This window comes from Propithecus coquereli, unplaced genomic scaffold (genome assembly GCF_000956105.1).
Source record: "Propithecus coquereli isolate 6110/MARCELLA unplaced genomic scaffold, Pcoq_1.0 Scaffold13, whole genome shotgun sequence".
Taxonomy (NCBI): Eukaryota; Metazoa; Chordata; class Mammalia; order Primates; family Indriidae; genus Propithecus; species Propithecus coquereli.
Window position 1 is genome coordinate 4,287,901 of NW_012137191.1, and position 8,650 is coordinate 4,296,550.

Here is an 8,650-nt window from a genome sequence, read left to right on the forward strand (position 1 = left end):
TCACATCACATTTCATCCTAGAATTAACAGTACTAAAGTGAGAATCTAGTGTATAGAGATAGTTCATTATGCTGGCATGAAAACAGATAAATTAGAGCACTACTACCTGTTATTTTTTATTTCACAAATGTGTTCTTGGTTCATACTGAAAGTACTTAAGGCAAATGGTAAAGAAGTTGCATAAGTTCTATATCATTTCCTTTTGCTTTCATAGATCTATTCCCAATACCAGCCAAATGATAAAACCAAGGCCAACCTCACTTATAAGAAGATCCAATTGTTTAAAGTACCTGAAAACCTGAAAGTGAAAAATAAATTTTCAGTCATAAGGCACAGAAGGCTTAGCCTCACTCTTAGCTAAAATAGTGTCCATAGCCCTGTACAAGTATAATACATGCACAAGTGTGTGGGAGAGGCAGTCCAGTATGCGTGGCTGGTATTATGCTGGATGTGGCTTCTGGCAAAACATAATTTCCACCCTGATGCCTAAAATTCCATTTACGAAGATAAATGCTAAAATTAGAGAGAATATTAAAATGCAAATACTTTATGGAGGAAAAATATATTAAGATGAACTCTTAAGTAAAAATTACTAATATCAGAATTAGTCCAGAGAAATGTTGTGATTTATGGTAAAGAAGAGAAATGAGGTCACCAGTACCCTGAAAGGTGAGGAATTTGAAAAACCATGGAAGTAAGGAAAAAGTGAACATGGGTCACCTTGGCTGTTCCCAAGATAAATTTTGTCTATTATACTTATCTCCATTGCTGAGAAAGTATTAATATATCTAAATAATGATAAGGAAGATGATATACATATAGGAACTACAATTAAAATAAGGTAGACCTGGAAATTTACAATAGAATTTCCTATGAGAAAATATTCCCTTTTAATGATATGCCAAAGCTATGAAATACATATATTTCTATCTGAAAATTCTCTCTCTAGGGACAGACAGTATCTCTCATACAGTTTACTGAGCATACAAAGGAATAATCTTTTAAGATTTAAATACTAAACTTTCCCTTATATCTCACATTTATTAAAATAGCACTTAATTTTTTTAACAGACTTTAAATGTAATTATGCAAAATAATTCTTCATGGCCTGCAAACTTCACTTTGACCCTGACCACACAGATTACCCTAACCTCTGTACCCTGGTAATTCTGACCTCTCTCTTCAAGTGCTTCTTTTTTTATAAATTTTTTTATTTTTAATTATTATGGGTGTATAATGGTTGTATATCTTTATAGCACTTTAGATTTTATTTGGAAACCAGACTAAAAGAAAAATTACCCTAGCTAAAATTTTAGATGGAACAAAAAAAGAGAGATTTAGTTCCATCATCTGGTTTCTTGGCCTCTACAAGAAAAGCAAAGGACAAATCTGAAAGTGAGGGGGGATGTGACTATAAAACTAAAAGAAGAATGTGGAAAACCCTATACTGAAACAATTGATACTAGCACTGTAAATCATAAGATACAGAACTTGTTGATTAACTGAATCAATAATAATGGAAATCCAGGGATTTTTAATTCTCCACACAGCACATCAACAGGAATATTGTAAATAGATATTAAGCACAGAATGCTTGAGAGTAAAAACTCATGCCATAAATATCTTAAACTGTAAAGAACGCGTATTTATGCATTGAACAAACATTTAATGTGTGCCTATTACATGCCAGACATGGTTGTAGGTGCTGGTGATTCAGCTGTGAGCAAGGCAGAGAGTGCTCAAAGTCATTCATCATGTGAGTATTCAATGGAAATGTGACCTTAGTTTAGACTCACAGGCTCTTTGTTCTAGGGTCCCTTTGCTGCAGGTCCTTTCAGCTTCAAACCAAGACCTATTTATTTAATTCAATAGCTGATCTTGAAGAACTTCAAAGAACAGCAATTAGAGATCCTTTAAGATTTAAATGTGAATTTCTTTAACATATGCATATGTCAAAAAATTCACTAAGAGATGTACTTCAAAAATCACATAATAATGTTGGTGATTTAACAGTGCTTTGTAAATAAAACATTATGTATTAACTGCACAGGGGCTAAAATTCTACAAAGTTAGTAAAAAGAAATGTGACAGTACCATTTATGCTGTCATTGCCAGGCTCATTGTCTGGCACTAATTTCAGCCATTAGAGTTATTAAAAAAAAAAATAGCAGGTTAACACAGCTTGAAATTCACTGGAAGAGCACAATAAAAGTGCTACAATATATTATGTCCAGAACTGGTGTCACCCAAGTGTTGAGTCAAATTGCATTATAAAAATGTCACATAAGCGATTTCAAGGTTAACTCAATGAGTGACACTCAAACGCTAAAAACATGTACACACAGACTGCCATCAGTTCACTGTGCTCACGAATGACTTTTTCATACAGTCTAATCAAACCAAGAACCTTGGTGCTACTGAGGATGTCATATGAAAATATACTGTCTGTCCTGTAGGGTGACCATAAGTGTGGTTTGCCTGGGACAGCAGTGGTTTATAATTGTTGTCCTGGAATAATTAATAATAGTGACCTCTTCCTTTCTTAAGCGTACCAGTTTGGAAAATAAATTATATGCTATCTTTACTATAAGTCACAGAATTCCCAGAATTTTATAACACTTTCCTTTAGAGGAGTTTTGGGAGAAACCAATAGAAAACAATCCTTATATCCGTATATAGATCAACAAAAGTTAAAAAAAAATCACTAAGAGGGGTACATTTCTGACATGGTCAAAAATAATTTTTATTTTAATCATAGACATATTTGTAAATCTGAGGGTATATTTATGTTATTAATAAAATCCACCCAGACTTTACAGACCATCACCTTTGATATGGTCAAGTCGATTGGAAAATATGGCTTAGAATAATCAGAAGCATTAAGGTGGTCCCTACATATGTGATGGAGGGGAAGGTTAGAGGGCACAGGGATTGATGATTATAAATGTCAGCTAAAGTCAACTGAAATGGCCTAGAACTTCAGAATTTTTTCTGAAAATACAGTAGGTTTACAACCACTAAGAAGTCATAAAATTCAAATAAGATTAATGATCTAAAAGCATATTAAAAATAGGCCAGGTATGGTGGCTCATGACTGTAATCCCAGCACTTTGGGAGGCCAATGAGGCAGGATCACTTGAGGTCAAGAGTTCAAGACCAGCCTGACTAACATATCAAGACCCCGTCTCTACAAAAAATAGAAAAATTAGGCGTGATGGCACACACCTATAGTCCTAGCCACTTAAAAGGCTGAGGCAGGGGGATCGCTTGATCCCAGGAGTATGAGGTTGCAGTGAGCCTCAATGATACCACTGCACTCTAGCCCAGGCAACAAAGCAAGACTCTGTCTAAAAAAAAAAAAAAAAAACTATAGATAGATATACATACATACATATATACATACACATATACATGTACATACATGAAGCCCATATATGTTGTAGAAAATAGAGGTCAAGGTAGACCAGTATAAGAGGGAGAATTATGGACAAACTACTTGGTTTCTTGGCTTTTTTTGCTGCTGTGTTCTCATGAGTAAAAGAATAAAAAAGAAACATTACCTTTCTACCTGCCAGACTTTTTTTTAAGCACTAGTTCTAGGTCCCTTTTTTCAGCAAATAAATAAACTAAAGCATTTCAGAGGAGAAGGAGTATACCTGTGTGCTTCCAGGTAACAGATGGGGGTAGCCCTACGCCTAGAAGGCTCTTAAAGCAGATCAGATAGTGCAAGGGCTTCTAGTTTCATAAAGGATAAAAGGATTTATACGTCTCCAAGGTGACAGGGCCTCATTTGGGGGTGATTACATGGATGCTGGTGAAGGCCAAGGTATCCAGGGTCACGGCTGTGGAAGTCTAGGTTGTCAGACTGAGCTAGCCCCAAGGCAATGGGGCCAGCAGGGCAGCCACCCACCTCCATGAGGAGCACAATGACCTGAGTAGATCCCAGCCACTTTAGACAGACTCGCAGAGCCAAAGAAGTGGTGGAAGACCATTACCCAAGCAGCATTAGCAGAAGGGGTAGAGAGGTAATTACAAGCTGAGGGATTTATTTTCAGGATCCAGATAAGCCCTAAGACTTCTGCAAAACTTTAGTGATAGAAAAAGGTGATCTCAAATATTATTAATATTATACTCTTTTCTTACCTTGGTAAGCAGAAACTCAAAGCAAGATTGCTTTAGAGGAAAAAGTGTGGCATTACACATAAGACCCTGACCAGGAAAATATAAAAGGACAAATGAAGGGTGCTTTCCTCAAGGAGATTGCAAACCAAAATTAACACCATTATCCGTTAAGTCTTCTGTTCCAAAATCTCCTATGTATGATTTGATCACCACATACATAAGAAACAAATGGAATCTGCAGTTATTTACAATAGTATATTTACTTTGTTGGAGTCAAAATATAGTCAACGTCAGCATAGCAGGCATTCCACATATCAGTAAGAATATTCTCCATTGCAAATAACAAAAACAAAAAAAAACTAAGATGAGCTTAATTATAAGGAATCTTTCTTTATTGGCTTCCTTCTCATATTTTCTATCTTTTTTCTCATATTTGTTCCCTAAACCAAACAAAATGAATTTTATGCATCCAGTAAATGTTCAGAAAATAATGTAGATGTAGTTTAACTAAAGGAATGGAATGACTTCAAGCAAGGCTTGATCCAGCACTCAAATAATTATTATCAAGGTTTGATTTATCTCTATTTCCAAGCTTCCATGTCCTCCGAGTGGGATCTCATCTTAGCTGGCTCCCTCTACTTCCTCCCCCAGCACACACATACACACCCTTTATTGTCCCAGGATGACTGTAGCAATCCTGAGGAACGCTTCTCCATTTCTGTTCGTGGAGGAAAAGATAACGCTTTGCCCTAGCATTTCTAGAGGAAGTCATGAGATTCATTCTACTTGGGTTTGTTTGGGTCCTGAACCAATCACCACAGCCACAGTTATGAAAAGCAATGATTAGCTAAGCCTATGTCACATGCTGCACTCCCAGAGCCAGTTGAAATTAGTTCCCTGGCACCACCTCTATCCCCAAATGCAAGTTAAGTTTGGCATGGTGCTGAAGAGGGTAGAGCCATAGAAGAAAGGCCCCTGGGTCCTTGAATCACTGCTTGGAAGAAAGGTGCCTGCCATGTTTTGGGCTTTATGTGAGTGAGAAATTCAATTGGTCTGTAGTCATTACACATTTTGGAGATTTTTATTACTGCAACTAGCATTATCTTACCAGATAAAAGATGATTGATAGAACAAAGGCCCAGAGAAAGCAAGAAAGAATAGGGTTTAAATGGCCCACATGAAGTCTTTATTTCCTTTATCTTTTTTTATATCCCTGGTTAGCAGCAGGATATGTAATAAAATATTTTTATTGAATGAAATACTGATGGCCAGATTCTAGAAGGAAAATTAAGATCTGTCCTCAAGTCCTTCAAAAGAAAAATTCTATAAGTAAAATATGGAGAAAACATACCTTTCTGGCAATGATGCACTTTCATTATTCAGACTGCTCAACCTCAGAAGACCTCAAGCCCAACGCTTTGTGTAATTTATTGTCTACTGTGTGTGCTACACCTGCCTATAAACTGCAGCACAGCAGGGACCACATTTGTCTTCTTTACCACAGTGCCCCCATGGCATGGGACCTAGCACGTAGCATGTCTTAAATATTTGTCCAGTGGGTAAGAAATGAAGGGATATAAAAACAAAGAAACAAACAATATTCCACTGTATGGAATTCTGTCTTTCTAGAGCTCACTCCTATTATACCTGCCCTCTGAGCCTTAGCCCTTCAGTTCTTTAAGCTGCACCCTCCCCCTTTTCTCCCCATCTGTTAGCCACCTCCTGAACTCTATTCTCTCCTATTTAGCATGAAATTCCTGTTTCCTTATCAGACTTTTCTTTTCACCAACACCCTAAGTTTCCTGTGCACCCTCTATTCGTCTTACACTTCTGCAAAACCCCAACTCTGATGTAGAGCTACAATTTGTTTGCTCTGATTTTGGTAAACTGTTGCAGAAAAAAAGTTAAACCACTTGGTTGACAAGCCACTGCATAATCATGATCCCCAACTTTAGCTGCTGTCACAGCAATGCACATTAACACTTTAATGCTTTTCCCGGTCCTTGTCAATTCTATTTCCCATTCTCCTTAATACTGTTTTCAAATTTCACCCCAAAACTCCTATTAAGCCCCTTTCGCTTTCAGTTGACCTTGGTCTCAACCTCAAGGTCATGTTGTTTCCACCCAACATAATTTCCCTCAACTTCCTGCCCACTCATATTCATCCATTTACCTGCTTTCCTGGCCATCCCTTGTTCCTCAGAGGCTGCAGTACTCCTCCCAAAAAAGACCCCACTTGTGCCTTTTTAAAACCACAGCCTCCCCTCTCTTGAGGTCTTGCTTCAGCCATCCTTTCTCTCCTTTGTATATCCAGTCTCTCCCTCTGTCCTCATTATATTGCCTCCGCCTCTTAAGGATCAACTCTTAAGCTGACCCTAAAAACAATTCTTACTTGACCCCATGTCCTTGAACTTCCATCCATTCTCCTGTCTTCTCACCCAGACTTCAAGAAAGAGTAATCTTTATCACACCCACTGAGATCTTGCTTGCCATGGAAACACTCCACTGAAATTGTCTGGAAAATGTTAATGACCTCCACTGCTCCCAAATCCAGGAGGAACTGATTGGCCTTTAATTTACAAGACACCTTGGCTGTATCTGACATAGCAGTCCTTCCCTCTGTCTCTTTTGACATTCCACTTCCCTGGCTTCCCTAACACCAAATGTGCCTTTTTTTTTTTCTATTTTCCTCATTATTCTCAGTCATCATTTTAGGCATCTCTTCTTCCATTTGTCCCATAAATGATGATGTCCCTGTGGTCTGTCCTCAGTCCTTGTCTTTCACATATCACTACCTGATCACATCCACTCTCATTGTTTTAACATCCAGTATCTCCAGCAGTGACTTTTCCTCCCGAACTTCAGACTGGAGTAGTCAGCTGCCCTCTGTCCTCCTGATGTGTTCCTGGCAAATCAAACTCGATACACAAAAACAAATCCAAACTGTCCCACACACAACATTCCCCCACTTCCAATGTGACCCTTCCATCCCTGAGTCCACTTCTACTTATGACTTTACTATCTTATCATTTTCAAAATCACTCCAGGTAGAATTCATTCTTGATTTTTTTTCTTTCTGTATATCTTCCATTTCAATGAACAGTCCTATCATTTTATGTCCTTATATTCAAACTCTTCTCTTACAATTTAGGTTCCCATTGTTTCTTGATGAGACTATTGCAACAGCCTCTAACTGGCCTGCCTTATTCCAGCCTTCTCCATCTCAAATGCACCCCCCATATATCCAATACAAATTTGGTCACATCACCTCTTCACTTAAAAAAATCTTTCAAAGATCACCACTCCCCCATAATTTAAATCTAAGCTCTTTAACATGGTATACAAGGCATCACTTGATTTGACCCACGCTTACCTCTCCTCTCTCACCACTCCCCACCTTTCCCTCTGTTTCCATCAACACTAAGCAGGCTGCAGTTGCTCATGCTGAACCCCCAGCCTGGGATAATCTTCCTTCCTTCCTATCACTCGACTAACTCCTATACTTCCTGTAAGCCTTAAAATACAGATCAGAGATGATCTCCTCTAGGAACTCGTCTTCCTTATTAAATATTTCATATATTGGAGTAATAGAAAGAGCTGATAGGATCAACTCTCTTGGGAGGTAGTAAGTTCCTTTTAGTGCTGACAAGGAGAAATGGCTATTTGCCAGATATAGTTTAAAGGGCTGGATTGCATGACTTTTAAGATCCAGTCCAATTCTGTCTGGGATTGTAAGATTTGTTTTTTCAGTGAGAGATTAGCTCAAAATCTGTCAACTCAAAAGACTGTTAGTTCAAAAAAAAAGTATTATCCTTACCCGTTAAAAGAAAAAATATTCCTCCTTACGTTTTATCTGTCATTGTATGCCTCTGTAATATACAAAGTGAACCTAAAGTGACACATTGATAACATTCTTTAAAGGCCAAGTTAATACTTAACACTTTAAATATTAGAATACTTGACAATAAATGTAAGCCATATTTCTTATGGCTGAAATAAGAGAATAAAAGATAAAATGAAATTAGATCATAGCAATTGAAAATTAATGGAAATTCATTTCCAATCAGACTAAAACAAGTGTATGAAGTATTCATCATGGATTTGTATGAATTTATAGCTTATAAAAACATGATATAATTTTTTTGTTTAAGGTTTACTAATTTTAAAATGGCAGCAGAATAAAAATAACTGAAATAAGAGAATTATTCCATGAATGGGACATCGACCAAAAAAAATTTTTCTAACAAACCACACCAGAATACCATTATGGGGGTTAGGATATTCTAGTTATATAAACGTAGTTTTATATAAGTATGAGATCATAAAACTTTTGTACTCTAAGGGTACCATTCCCTGAGTATTCAGATTAAATCTGTTATTTTAGTGTACAAAGAGAAATAAAAAACATTGAGCAGATGGTTATCATTCCTTATTAGGAATAGGAGCTTACTCATAAAATGTTTGTTATTCACTGAATTTGACAGAAAATCAAACATTGAGAATTGAAATATAATCATATATAATACTA

General features: G+C 36.9%; 1 protein-coding gene across 4 annotated transcripts in view; it reads right to left on the bottom strand.

Annotated features, from left to right (window-relative positions):
* Positions 1–8,650, bottom strand: part of TMEM117 (transmembrane protein 117) — a 561,715-nt gene that overhangs the window by 441,449 nt on the left and 111,616 nt on the right. The gene's annotated exons all lie outside the window — the stretch shown is intronic.